Here is a 14,756-nt window from a genome sequence, read left to right as displayed (position 1 = left end):
TGACAGATTAAGGGATCAGAACAGAGTGATGAAATAAACATGAATAGCAATGGAAATTCGGTAAGAGTATATAAAAACTGGCAACCAGCATAGGAAAACTGAGGAATTGGTGTTTGGGGAGAATTATTTTCCACTCAATGTGCTTTCTTACTGTTTTAATCATTTTTATAATGTGCTGTGTGTTATCAATTTAAATAAATACATACTTTTGAAAAGTTAAAATGGCTGACATGTTTATACAGTAGTAATTTGTTTAATCAATATTTAATTTTTGTCAATTTGCAGAATATAATTGTACTGGTAATAGTATAATATGTAGAGCATTGGACAGTGCCTTTCAAATACTTGTAAAGAAAACACCACAAACTTCTTCCCAAACAGATATTTCTTAGTGATTGTTAAGATTAATTCTTGGTCATTCAGTAAGTCTTATTTATCACATCCTTTGCATCTTATATCTAAGCAAATTCAGATATATACCTTTATCCTTTATGTCAGGAATTTAAAGCGATATAAATTTTATGCCTGCCCTTATTCATGAACGCTTGGTCCTCATTTTCTTGTGCTATATATAACCTTGTGACATCAAAAGTTAGTTTACTATTTATAGTTATGTTTCTTCTCCTTGATAGTGTACTACCAAGTTATATTCAGTGATGTCCTGGATTTGTTTCTTTCACATTTAAATTCATTTTTACTATAATATCAACAAAATTTCTTATACTTGATATGGCAAGTCTACATTCAATGGAGTTTTATAATTATTACCCTTTTTTCTTTTTTTTATTATTATGTTATGTTAATCGCCATACATTACATCATTAGTTTTTGATGTAGTGTTCATGATTCGTTGTTTGTGTATAACACCCAGTGCTCCATGCAGAATGTGCCCTCTTTAATACCCATCATCAGGCTATGTTTCTTGCTCTCTCTGTTTTTGTTCGTTTGTTTTCTTTTGCTTTCTACTTATGGCTTCTTCAGAGTTTTTTTATGTTTGGATGTCCTCAATCCAAAATCCACCATGTGTTGGCTCTCATGTAGTTGCTTACATAATACAAATAACTATTCTTGGAGTTTTGTATATTTATTTGGCTGACACTGTATTGAAAATTGTTTTGACAGTTGTTCATTTATGAACTTTCTTAGTGCAGAAATATGCATTGCAAGAGCAGCATGCTCAGGCTTGTGCTGTTGTGGGTAATTGTTGACTATATGTGTATTTTCAAATGTTTAAAGATTTTAAAAATGTAAAGCATATACTTAGTACAAATGTCACCATTCCTTGGTGCCTTCTATAAACTCTCTTCCCCTAAGTTAAACTGCTGTTTTGGTCAGCAAAAACAGTTTCTAATTGTAGGTCTTTCATAAAAGTGAAGTGGTGTAACACAAACTTTCGAAAAGTAGGGAATACTCTTTTCTTCTTGCCATTTTGGCTTTTGAAAGGTTTCATAGGAATACTCCACTTTCAGAGAAACTTGTATATCTTTTTCTGTCCTTTTACTTTTAATCTGTGTAACTTTTAATCTAAAGTATGTCTTCTGTAGACATACATATATTTCTTTATTTTTAAGATTTATTTATTTATTTGAGAGAGAGGGAGAGAGTGGGGTGCAAGCAGGGGGAGGGCAGAGAGAGAGGGAGAGAGAGAATCTCAAACTGACTCCCCACTGAACACAGAGCCCGACCCAGGGCCTGATCCCACAAACCTCAGACCACCACCTAGGCAGAAACCAAGAGTTGGATGCTCAATCCACTGAGCCACCCAGGCACCCCCATACATGTCTTTTAGATATAGTTATCATAATTATTGTTCTGACAGTATGAAATTTGTTCCTTTATATTATTTGAATGGAGTCAGTTTGCTCTTCCATAAAACGTCTTCTACTCTGTATATAAAACATAGCTCGTTTTTTACTAAGGTCTTTGAGAAAAACATTTGAATAAGCTTAATTTTCATTACATTTAAAAATTCCTGTTATCTAATATGTCAAAAGTTCATGTTTATTCCCCTTATTTTCATGCCATGGTGCAGATCCCAAAAACAAATAAAAATAGTTATTTGGTGTTTCGTGAATACTAGATTTTAATCTTATTAAGTAGTGGTTATGTATTTTATAAGGTTATCTTCTGTCATGGAGATACAAATATTAAATATAACACTTTAGTTAAAGTTATGTGCCATTACATTTTTCTCTGATAGATTAAATATTTGTATTGAAAGTTTATTGCCATTTAGAATTGTATGCCTGTATGCCACTAATGATATTGATAAGTGATTTACAGTTACAATAAAATGTAATTATAATATGGGTGGGCCTCATCTACTATAATTGATTAATTAGCTTATAATTAATGCAAACTGGTCTACATTTTTATTGATTTTCAGTTTCTAATCAGTCTGACTTGAAGCAATATTGTTTATATTTTGTTTTTCTGCCTTAAAAATCTCTTAAATGCGGAAAGAAAACACTAAAATTATTCAAATGCAAAGTTAAAAGTATTCCATAATGTAAGAAAAAAAAGCAATCTTGTTTTTGAAATGTTCAGTTTATTTGATTTTGTGTATAAAAGTTCCTTAGGGACTTAAAAAATGCTTTTCTGAAATTAAAAAAAGGCATAGAATAGAAATAAAGCTTTAAAAATGCTCTAAATCCTTTTGCATTAAAAAAAGGTTTTCATTTTTTTTAAAAACATCACTTTTAAGCAGTGCTTACAGTATGTATTCAGCAATTGGTGTATGGATTATAATACAAGCAACTAAATCTCTGGCTTTACTATTCTCTCTACCGATTACTGCTGTTGAGTAAGAAGTTTCATATGGGAATAGGAAAAAGTGAACTCATCATTCCCCTGAGCATCTGGAATAAGTTCCTGCCAGAGGCAAGATAGTAATTTTTATCTTTTTATCTGTGTAGCAAACCTTGTGCTGTCCTGAAGTGAATCACATCCACAGACTCATTGACTCTCACAGAAGGATTCCAGTGTTTGTGTGATTTCTTTTGTGGAAAAATTGCATGTCTTTGACTCCTACACAATTCCTTTATAAATAATAAAAATTTCCCCATGACACAGATCCTTCAACCTTAACATTTTTTGATAATTATCAATGAAGTCCTTGAATATTACTATTAAAACATTTGTGGTTTTGAATGAATATTACCTCTGAATACTGGTAATGTAAAAACATGAAGTTTATTTCAACTCTTCTGTGGCTCTTTAGAGAAAGACATCTTTTTGTATAGTCTTAAGAAAAACTTTGTAAACCTCTTGGATGATAGAAACAGTCATAACAAGTGACAGGTATGGTGGGAGCTCACAAGATAGAAGGTGTTCTCCATGCTCTGCCGTCAGGTAGGTAAGTGATCTTGGGGAAGTGCTTCAGCTTTTTAATCTATTCACTGATTATTTTAGTCTTGATTACTAAGGCTTATTATGGTTCCAAAATTTCATGGCATCTCTCCATTTTTAATTATATTGGTTTTTTTAAAAAACCGTATCAGATTCAAAGGGAATCTGGGAAAGTTCTATTAGCACTTAAATTAAATTTGAGTTGCTAGATATCTTATTGCTTCTCACTTTTCACTCACTGCTTCCACTGTGTGTGCTTATGATTATTTAAGCCATATGCACTTAATGCATGAAGTCCAAGCAGAGGACTGTGGTAAATCACCAAAACTTCATTATAACTATTTATTCACTCTGTGGATTTGGTGGTACTGTGGTCAAATTTTTTCTAATTTTATATGCATATCTTGAGAATTTGTTACTTGGCCAAGCTCACATGACTAGATACTGTGATAAGTAAGGGCTAAGTGTTCAAGACCAGCTTTCCTGACTAAATTTATTCCTACAAGTTAAACCACCTAGTTGCTTTTTCATCATTTCACTTTTTAGAATTATTAACAAAGTATGTATATGGCAGCTTTTTAAAAACTTCTCTATCACTTGGAGGAATAATAAAATGACCCAAAAAAGGAAGAAAAACATCTTAGCTGATATATAAAGTATATACTTAGTCCTATGCAATCAAGAGTTAATGATACAATGTTTGTAGACTAGGCTTAATTTTGTTTTATTATAAGCCCCTTTTGGGGTAGTAGTTATTTAATATGGCTTTTATCTTCTTTAATGCTTAGATATTGCTAGAAATGTAGGGGGTGGGGCCAGATGAGTTGGGAAAGATTTACAGATAGAATTTTCAGGAGCTGAACAGAACAGCATATTGTCCTTAGAAGGTTTTTTAATATTATTCAAATTTTTCATTAAGATATTTAGCTCTTACTCAGGACCATCTAATTTTTTCTTTCTTTTACAATTTAGTCAGTTCTTTCTATCTTGTCTTCAGTTCAAATTGGACAGTTGGTCCATATTCTTTCTAGTTTTCATTATGTTTAAAACTGAGGTTTCCTCATTTGTTGGTAAATATTAGGTACTATTTATAAATTCCCAATTCTTGGTTATAGAACTACTTATTTATCTTATCATATATCTAAATATATATGTCTGTCAGTCCACACTAAGAAATACAGTTTACATCACTTCTGTGGGTGCCTGTGTGTATATATTTAACTGAAATTTTTCATTAAATAATTTCTGCCCTTAGTACCTTGCAAGGCACTTTGGTTTTTTATTCTGTTCTATTAGTTATAAAAATGATGCTTGTGACCCATTACAGTTATCATCCTCCATTAGTGCCTCACATACTACTGCTTGAAAAGCATTGAAAGATGTTGATTAGTATAAATGGAAGAATATTCTCCATCTTGTTCACATAATAGATATTAATGGGTTATTTTATAAAATATTCATTTCATAGGATGGTTTGTATCTTGTTATAAATATTAGAGTTTTCCTTTTTTTAAAATTTTGTATCAAGTGAATCAAGAACCCTACTGTTCAGTACACCTTTAGCAAGCCTATTTCAAGTCTTAAAAAAAAAAAAAGATTTTATTATTTATTAGTCAGAGAGAGAGAGAGAGAGCACAAGCTGTGGGGAGTGGCAGGCAGAGGTAGAAGCAGACTTCCTGCTGAGCAAGGACCCCGATGTGGGACTCAATCATGACCTGAGCTGAAGGCAGACACTTAACTGACTGAGCCACCCAGTCGTCCCTTGTTTCAGGTCTTTCTGTCTCAGATAGTTACTCCATCCTTATAATACTTCAATATAATTTCATTGCATCTGTTATTATCCCCATTTAGAGATGGAAAACTGAGTGTTGGGAGATGGCTGATAGATTTTTCATGTGCCTGCACAGTCTCTAAGCAAAGGCATTTACATTGCCAGTGTTTTGTATAAGGAAAAATTTCTGGATAGGCAAATAAGTAACATGTCCCTCCTTGGAGACATGCCAAAATTAAAAATAAAAGACCTCACCTTTCCCTTCCTGTAGATTTGCTTATATACTAGAGTAATGGGTAATCTTTCTTTTTGGAGCAGAGTAGAAACCTTTAGAAGATGAGAGTTTCTTAGTTTTAGGATTACTCTCCTGTGCTGTTCTCTGCTGCACGTGCCAGTAATATCCAGCCTTCATTGCATTGCCCCATGAGGATTGCAACTCAGGGATATAGCACTAGGTTATTGCTCTGGCTGCTGTCTTTGCCATGAGCAATAAATTGTCTTTGTCTCTGATCCAGAGGTCTCATGTCCTTATGTCACTCTGTGTGTGTGTGTGTGTGTGTGTGTGTGTGTAGAGAAAAAAAGAGAAAGAAACAGGCAGACACTGGCTAATTTGGTAGACCCTTGATGGTTTCTGAATTAATACTTGTTTATAGGAAGTGCAGGCCTGCGCAGTTAGTAAGTAGCAGAACTGCAGTTTGGCTTTAAAGCCTTACATAGGTGGATAACATACCTAGGAAATATAGTGCTAATGACTAGAATTTGGCATAAGCAGATAACATAAATATTCTATCACATTTGCACGTTTATGATCTCTGACTGAATATTTTCTCTCCACCCCTATATGTTAAACTAAAAAAAGGTGGTAGGCTGGGATGTCTAGAGGTGAAATTCTATTTATATGGGTAAAATTTTGGATAAATATGTACATATATTTCATAATACACTTAAAAATAAGTATAATCACCTTTAATAATAATTCATTAAAAGAATCTACTTCATGCCCAGAGAATAAAAATAATTCTAGAATTTTTGAAGTTAACATATTTCTAAGTAGTTAGATTTATAATGCAAACTAAAAAACTGGACTTAATGTATCATTTATTTATAATAAAAGTTTAAAAACTAAATCTATCTCATAATTGTGACAGAGGCAAAATTAGAGTGTCTCTATATTACTTGTTATGGAATTGCCTCATATCCATAAATATTGATTTCAAATGACAGGGCTTATGTAATACTTTGGGTATTATTTATTAATCCTGTGTTTTAAGGAGTAACTCATTATGTAAGTTGACCTTGTGGAACATTTAAGGGAAATTCCTTCATTTAGCATTAACATAGGTTTCTGTGTGATATATAGAACAGTTGATTTAACATTAACATCTGTGTCTAATACAAACCTATTGTCCATTTATTTCAAATTTTTATATATAGAGAGAATATAAAATAGTTTATGCAAAAACATATGGATTAGTCCTTTACTAATACAATTTTATATTAAAAACCCCTTCATACCCACTTAAATGTATATATAATTTGCATTACATATTTCATAGTAGGAGATAAGAAATAGACTAAACCTTTCATTCCCAGAGCTAGGAATTCTTTATCCTGTGTTTGGCTATGTGAGAAAGATGACGGTATTCTTGTTTTACATAAGCTATCATCAACAAACACTTATTACAGATACTACATCTCTACATATCCATTCATAAATATAGCCACATTTCCTGAAGTATAGCTAGAACTGTCTGACATGGATGATTATGAAAAAAATAGCAGCATACATAATTTGTAAATATTGACTGGTTACTTAGGATATTCTGAATCACAGTTACTCCAAATTGCATATCATGCCAGAAGAAATCAGGATGATAACAGAATAAATGATGGATAGAAACTTGCATAAAATCATGCTGTTTGTACAGAGGCAGAATAACCCAAGTTTTCGGACGAAGTTGGGCCGTCAACCTTTTTTCAATTCTTTTGTTTGCTTTTAGTCACCTTTCTTATTTTCTTCAGAATTTACTTGAATAATTTATTCCTATCTTCAGACCCCTACCCAGTCTCCTATCCCTTTATTGGGAGACAACTTCTCAACTTCTCCTACTAAGCAATCATTTTAGCCATTAAGAAGTGTTCTCAATGTCTGAACCCTCTGTACTTAAAATGCAATAAGTTATTTTTTAGTCTTCATACTAAGTATCCAGTACCATTTGAAATTTTTAATATAGAACGTTTCCACTTAGCAGTTCTTCATACCTTAATATATAATTATGGAAAAGGTGTAATTTCCTTTGTTGATTAACTGTTATTGGTTAATGCTGAAGTAATTGCTGATATTTGTTTTCTCTGTTGTTCTCTTTTTAAAAAATACCACTTGCTTTCTTGTTAGTACTTTACAAACATTTACCAAGTTAATGTGTCAGTTGTGAAACAGATATAAAATTGTTTTTGAAAAAAAAGAAAAAAACTTGAAATGAAAGTGTTTTTGGCAGTCAAACTTTTTCTTTGAGAGTAAAGGGATACTGGATTACAATCAATATTTTTAGATATTTCATATGTAGAGAACCAAATAAAATTATAAAGTTGATAAAAATATCGATGTGCTATGAAACTTCACACTTTATATGTTCATGTCCCCAAATTGGAGTGTTTTAAGAAGCATGAAGAATTCTCCAAATTAGTTTACGTATTGCTTTTCTGGTTATATTCTGTAGATTTTTAAAAAATAGTAATTCTGCAAGAAAGGCAAGGAAAACTTGTTTTGGAAAGAGTGAAAACTGCAAATGCATTTTATGTTCACTGTATATTGTATCTAGCTGATAAACTATAATCATTATTGTAATATGCATTCAGAAAATGTAAGCTGATAGGTATAATGATGGCTATTTTGTAAATACAAAGATTTAAGCATTAGTTGAAATCTGAAATAGTTATCAATGAAGGCTTTAAAAATTTGCCTATAACCTTTTTTTTTTTAAACATTTTATTTATTATTTGACAGAGAAAGAGACAGCGAGAGAGGGAACACAAGCAGGGGGAGTGGGAGAGGGAGAAGTAGGCTTCCTGCTGAGCAGGGATCCTGATGCGGGCTCGATCCCAGGACCCTGGGATTATGACGTGAGCGAAAAGCAGACGCTTATCGACTGAGCCATCCAGGTGCCCCTGCCTATAACCTTTAAAGCTGGCATTTTTAAACCGTGATTCATGGGTTATCATTTAAAATAGAGGTCTGTTTATGGAGCTATTGGAGGTCCTTAAATCCATTAAAAACATAATTTTTTAATGTGTGATTTTTCTGGAGGATACTTAATTTATCATATTCTCAAAAAAAAAAATCCAAGACTTCAAAAATGGTTAAGAACCACTGATTTAAAACCACTGATAGGGGCTCCTGGGTGGTTCAGCTTTTTATATGTGTGTATATAAATATAAATAAAATAATGTCTCTCTAAACAAAAAGACACAAAAAACAAAGTTATGTAGTGATATTAACTTGTTGACAAAGAATGTAACCAAGGCATTGCAGGAACCTAACCCTTTATTTCCCCTAGGAGCAATGGTTCTGTATTCACAAATTAGAGCCAAGGAGGCTAATCTCATTGACCTTTTGAAGTGTCTCTCTCTCTCTCTCTCTCATTTTTTTGTTTAATTTAACCGACCTCACATCAAACCACAACTTCTTGTTCATGCCATGTATTCCGTTTGGAACATTAATTATGTCCAAATAATCAAGTGATCAGCAATGAGTATTCTCTTCATTTTAGGTCATTCCTGAAAGATGATTGCCATCATTTCTTTTCTTTCTTTTTTTTTTTTTAAAGATCTTATTTATTTATTTGACAGAGAGAGAGAGATAACGAGAGCAGGAACACAAGCAGGGGGAGTGGGAGAGGGAGAAGCAGGCTTCCTGCCGAGCAGGGAGCCAAATGCGGGACTCGATCCCAGGACCCTGGGATCATGACCTGAGCTGAAGGCAGTCGCTTAACGACTGAGCCACCTAGGCAGCCCTTCAATTTCTTCTGATAAACAATTGGTTCAATAGATTATGGTTAGAAATGAGTTTGGGATATGCATGTTTAGGATAGAAAATATTTAAGAATTTATTATTAAGAATCTTTGATTAACAGTTTCAAAGATCATATAGAGTAATGTTTAGGTATTTCAGAATATTCTTGCAATTTTTATTGTGGAGGTGTGGTAAACTGTTAGTTTCAGGATAGCTTTACTGATCATCTAGTACATTTTTAATCATAATGTTTCCTTTTCAAACAATATATTATTTTTTATTATGTTAATCACCATACATTACATCATTAGTTTTTGATGTAGTGTTCCATGACTCATTGTTTGCATATAACACCCAGTGTTCCGTTCAATACATGTGCTCTTTACTACCCATCACCAGGCTAACCCATACCCCCACCCCTCTCCCCTCTAGAACCCTCATTTTGTTTCTCAGAGTCCATAGTCTCTCACTGTTATTATAATGAAAAATTCACAGTGAAATGTGTGTATTAACAGTTGCAAATTTGGGGTTTGGAAAAAATGTAAAATCAGTCATGTTTATATATTAGAAAAATCATAATCTAAAGTTTGCTGCCCCACTCATGCCAAAAGATAGTCAATTCCCCTCAACTTTCTGAAATGGTTTAGATTTCTAACATATGCATTTTGCAAAGATGTGTATTTATTGTTTACTTATATTCAGGAAAAACTGGGAGGTTTAGCCATAATGCTGACATATCCATTGATAATCAGTGTATGAAAGAGATTGTTTTTTGCAAGAGAGAATTTATACATTCGTTTAATTACATGCTTTATTTATGTACATGTCTTGTCTATCAAGGAATCTCCATTGTGTGCCAATTATTTCTTAGAAGTGAGTAATGAATTATCTTGGAATCGAAATATTTATTTTATGGACCTTACAAAGTAATAGTTTCTCTGAATAATAAACTTTTTTGTGTATCTATTAATAACTTGTAATTTTTGATACTAGTTGACTCCCAGGGGTCCATATAGTGTTTACAGCTGTTAAAACAACTAAATGAAGACCTAAAATTTTGGAAGTAGTAGTTGCCTGTATTTTTTACTTTATTTTTTGTTACTTAGTGCCTATATGATCACTTGTTATTGTTATTTAAAATCCTAACTCTGTCTAATAAATGGGACATTTATGATAATCAGTACTTTTTATTTTAATAAAAATTCCACTCATTTTCATATCAGTTATAGTCTCAGTCATTGTTTTTTCTTGCTTTCCTCAGAACAATGACTTTATATTAAATCTCAGCATGATTTTTACAATGTACTTCAGATCGTTCCATGCTGAGTTAGTAGGCATTTATTGAATGCTTAATATTTCTTTATAGCATTGGTTTGGAATACATTTCTTGAATTTTAAAATATTTCAAATCAGATTTTACTTTTTGAAGAAATAAAACTTTTATGAGTAACTCTATATTACTTCCAGTTCAAGTTAATAATAGTAGGCATTATTTGAAAAACTAGGAAAGGGGCGCCTCGGTGGCTCAGTCATTGAGTGTCTGCCTTCGGCTCAGGTCATGATCCCGGGGTCCTGGGATTGAGCCCCGCATTGGGCTCCCTGCTCCGTGGGAAGCTTGCTTCTCCCTCTCCCACTCCCACTCTCCCTGCTTGTGTTCCCTCTCTTGCTGTGTGTCTCTCTCTATCAAATAAATAAAATCTTTAAAAAAAATAGGAAAAAACTATTATGAAATGACAATCCTGCTTAATACTCCCTTCTGAAGATAATTTAACATTTCTTTGGCAGTCTTTTTTTTTTAATTGTGTTATTTATTTGAGTCCAACAGAAGCAGGATAAAATGAACATTTTAATAATTTTTATATCTTTATAGTCTAAAGATGTTTAAGTGAATTTAATTGTGACTTGTATAGGTATCAAGGATTCCCAAGCTGGAAAGGTATAGAATAATGTAACTGGTGGTAGCCTGACTTCATTGTTGTAACCCAGTAATCATCCTAATTTCAGACTTTGTTGATCTTCGTTCTTTTTCAGCCCCATTCTATCATGTCTACATGCTGTATATCATCATCCCTTACAGTTCTGTGTATGAAATCTAATGTTCCAATATTCTACTGTCTGACTAAAGCGTCTCATCCTTTGTAATCTTTCCCTGACTTTTCTCATATAATTTCAGTTCTTTGCATAGAATTCTCCTACCCCTTGTACCTCTTAAGTTTCACTGCCTTCAAGTCTGCCATTCCACTGCTCTTGGATAATCCATCTGACCTCACTTAATTTTTTCTCTCAGTTTTTATGTCCTTTTATTTCACAATGCCTATCCACCAATTCTAGATCAGTCTAACTTACCTTCCACCACTCTTTCATACCTTGGATATTGAGACTACTAGGTGAAAATCATAATAATATACAGGGTGGGTCCTTATACAGATTCTTGGTCTTCAAACCCTCACTTAGCTCATCCTGTAATATTTTTGAAAATTGTAGATTGCTTTCTAGAAATTCTTTTGAAAATTAATGTCTTATATAATTTTCAATAAATACTTTATTATTCATCCACTTGAAGTATACTCATTTCCAAAATAGGAATACATTCTAGAAAGTTGAGGAATGTAATTGATAGGTGAAAACACTACTTTGTTTTACTCTGCTTGCAAATAGAAATGTGTTCTTTTAATCACCTGAGATGAGTAGAACAAACCATGTCAAAGAAATTTTGCAGTAAAAATACTGCTTTATGACACAGATTTTTTTATGATATGCAGGATAAGCACTTCAAAATTTGAAAACAATTCCATGATTTTGATAATATTCATTATATAACATGCTAATATTAGGGTAAGCTTTGTAAAAGGTGTATGGGAATTCTCTGTATTATTTCTGCAACTTTTCTTTAGGTATAAAATTATTTTAAAGTAAAAAATTTAAAAAATTCATTTTTAGTTTTTAAAAATAAACTCATTATTTGGAATAATTTTAGGTTTACAGAAAAGTTTCAAAGGTAGTACAGAGAGTTCCCACGTTATCCTTACCTAATTTCCCCCTTGATGTTAGTTTATTAATTAAAAGATCATTTTCAGAGTACCTTTAGTAGCTGAATACATTTAGTAGCTGAATACGTTTAGTTAAGTATTCATTCTAACTTGTTTAGATACAAGCTTTACCATTGATTAACAATTTTAGTACTTTTTACTTTTCCTTTTATTTTAGAAATGATTTACAATTACTCCTGGTAATATAGTTTAGATAGAAACTTGACTAATTCATTATTATTCTTACATTTTATAATATTTTAAATTTTTCTTATTTCTTGGGTTGTATATATATTTAAAATATTATTTATTAAATGCCTAGAGAAATTTTAAACATTCCATTTGTAGTGACATTTGCAAATCTTTCATGCTATGTTTTAAATATAAAATTCAGTTGCTGTCACTTCATCAAATTGCCAACCCTTAATCTGAATTTTTTATGTATTTCTATAGAAATTAAATAAATAGAATTATTCTTTATTCTTGAGAAATCACATCACAGTGGACTTAAATTTTATGTAACCATATATATATATAAAAAAATTTATATATAAAAAACATAAAAACTAAATTTCCTAAAGCATGTATATTTTTTAATTATCTAAAATTAAATTTTAAACCCATTCAATGAGTCCATCTATGTACAACACATTTTTCTAGGCATTATAAGGGAGTGACAAATGTCTATATCTATAGTACTTTCCGTTTCTTCTCCAATTGTCATTTTTCTATGTATTTGTTCAAATCTTTATTTCCTGTATCCTCTTACCCTACCCTCAGCAAGCAACTTCATATCCAACTCTGTAAATATAATTGAAATCATCAGGTTTCAACTTCTTCACCTTCTCTCCCTGTTGTCTTCAAACTTGTTTGTATAATTGTGTCTTTTTAACTCTATTCTGTTCTTTTTCATTCTCTAGAACTTCAAACTGTTATCCCTCTTTCCCTTCACTACCAGATGTATTGACAGCATACTATAAAAAATTTTTTTTAAGATTTATTTATTTATTTTAGAGATGTGTGGGGCAAAAGGAGAGTGAGAGAGAGAATCCTAAGCAGACTCCCTGCTGAGTGCAGAGCCCAATGCTGGGCTCTGTCTCAGAACCCTGAGATCATGACCTGAGTGGAAATCAAGAGTCTGACCCCTAATCGAGGTCAGAGCCTCGATTGAGCCACCCAAGCCCCCCAGTACTATACATTTATTATCACCACTGCTCTACTTTCCAACTCATTGTTTATTCAATAACTGCAATCTGGGATCTCAATTTTTTTTAATTATTATGTTCAATTAGCCACCATATAGCACATCATTAGTTTTTGATGTGTTCAGTGATTCATTAGTTGAGTATAATACCCAATCTTCTCTCTCTTTGGAAACATGTTTTTTTACAAAGGTCACTAATAATTTAATTGTCAAATCCAATGACTGTTTAAAAATCTGGATCCTAATTGACCCTCTTGAGGTTGTTTAATTTGTTGATTATTCCCTCAGTTTTGAAACTGAACTTTCATTATCTTTCAGGAAAAAATGATACTCTTCGTTCTTTGCTTATTAACTCTTTGATGTCCTTTCTCTGTACCCTTTACTGGCTTACCTTTCTCTGTCAATTTTTATTGTTTCTAATCTCATAAATTATAAAGATACAAAATACATTAAAAGGCCAAAAAGATTTTAGGTGAAAGAAAATAAAGATGAAAAGAAACAAGGAAAATATTTGCAAAATGCATCAAAGAGGTAGTATGTCCCTAATATGAAAACAGATTCTTGGATTCTTGGCATCATTAAGAAGAAGAAAAAAAAACCCAACTGAAAAGTAAACAAAAGATATGATGAGTAATTCAATTTATATAAGAAATATGAGTTGTTTATAAGTAAATGAAAAACTCCTCACCTTAATTAACAATAAAAAATAAAAGTTAAAATAAAAGTTACCATATTTGTTGTCACATTGTTAAAAATAAACTGATTAGAATTCAGTGTTAGGAGAGATATAAAGCAGAGAACTCTTCATACCCTTTTATACTCTTCTGTAAGATATACATTATGGTAGAGCAATTTGGCAGTAACTTTACAGATTTAACATGCACATAATCTTTGACCCAGTAATTCCTAGTTTAGGTATCTATCTGATAAAAATAGTTAAGTCATGTGCATAAGTAATATTGAAAATATGAAGCCAGTATTTGTAATTTAGAAAATTGAATATAATCTAAATGTTCAACAACAGGGGAGAAATTACAGTCATTATGATATATCTATGTATGAGATACTAAGTGACCAAGATAAAAAGTTATACCACTAGCATTTAGTTAATGTCAGTTATATATTTTAAATCTATATTTAAAAATGTATTGATCCAAGTCAATTCAGGATCACGGAGATTTTCTCCCATTTTCTGGAATTTTTATAGTTTCAGATTTTACATTTAGATTTTGATCCATTTTGAAGTATTTTTGTTTATATTATAAAGAATGGGTTGAAGATTTTTTTTCTTGTATATGACTGTCCAGTAATTCTAGCATCATTTGTTGAAAAAGCTATTCTTTCCCCAGTGAATTACTTTTGTGCCTTTGTCAGATTTAGTTGTCATATATT

At 31.8% G+C, this 14,756-nt stretch overlaps 1 protein-coding gene and 1 non-coding gene across 9 annotated transcripts in view; one reads left to right on the top strand and one right to left on the bottom strand.

Moving 5' to 3' along the window:
* The window catches only part of ADK (adenosine kinase), a 492,673-nt gene that overhangs the window by 192,207 nt on the left and 285,710 nt on the right, over nucleotides 1–14,756 (top strand). The gene's annotated exons all lie outside the window — the stretch shown is intronic.
* Nucleotides 8,856–8,924, bottom strand: LOC112807716 (small nucleolar RNA SNORD2). Its single transcript, XR_003204152.1, has one exon. It is a non-coding gene; the product is annotated as a small nucleolar RNA SNORD2 (small nucleolar RNA).

This window comes from Callorhinus ursinus, unplaced genomic scaffold, assembly GCF_003265705.2.
Source record: "Callorhinus ursinus isolate GAN/ISIS: 27379988/994484 unplaced genomic scaffold, GSC_fseal_2.0 scaffold31, whole genome shotgun sequence".
Lineage (NCBI taxonomy): Eukaryota > Metazoa > Chordata > Mammalia > Carnivora > Otariidae > Callorhinus > Callorhinus ursinus.
The sequence above is the reverse complement of the archived record's forward strand: the minus strand, read 5'-3'. Positions and strand labels throughout refer to the sequence as shown.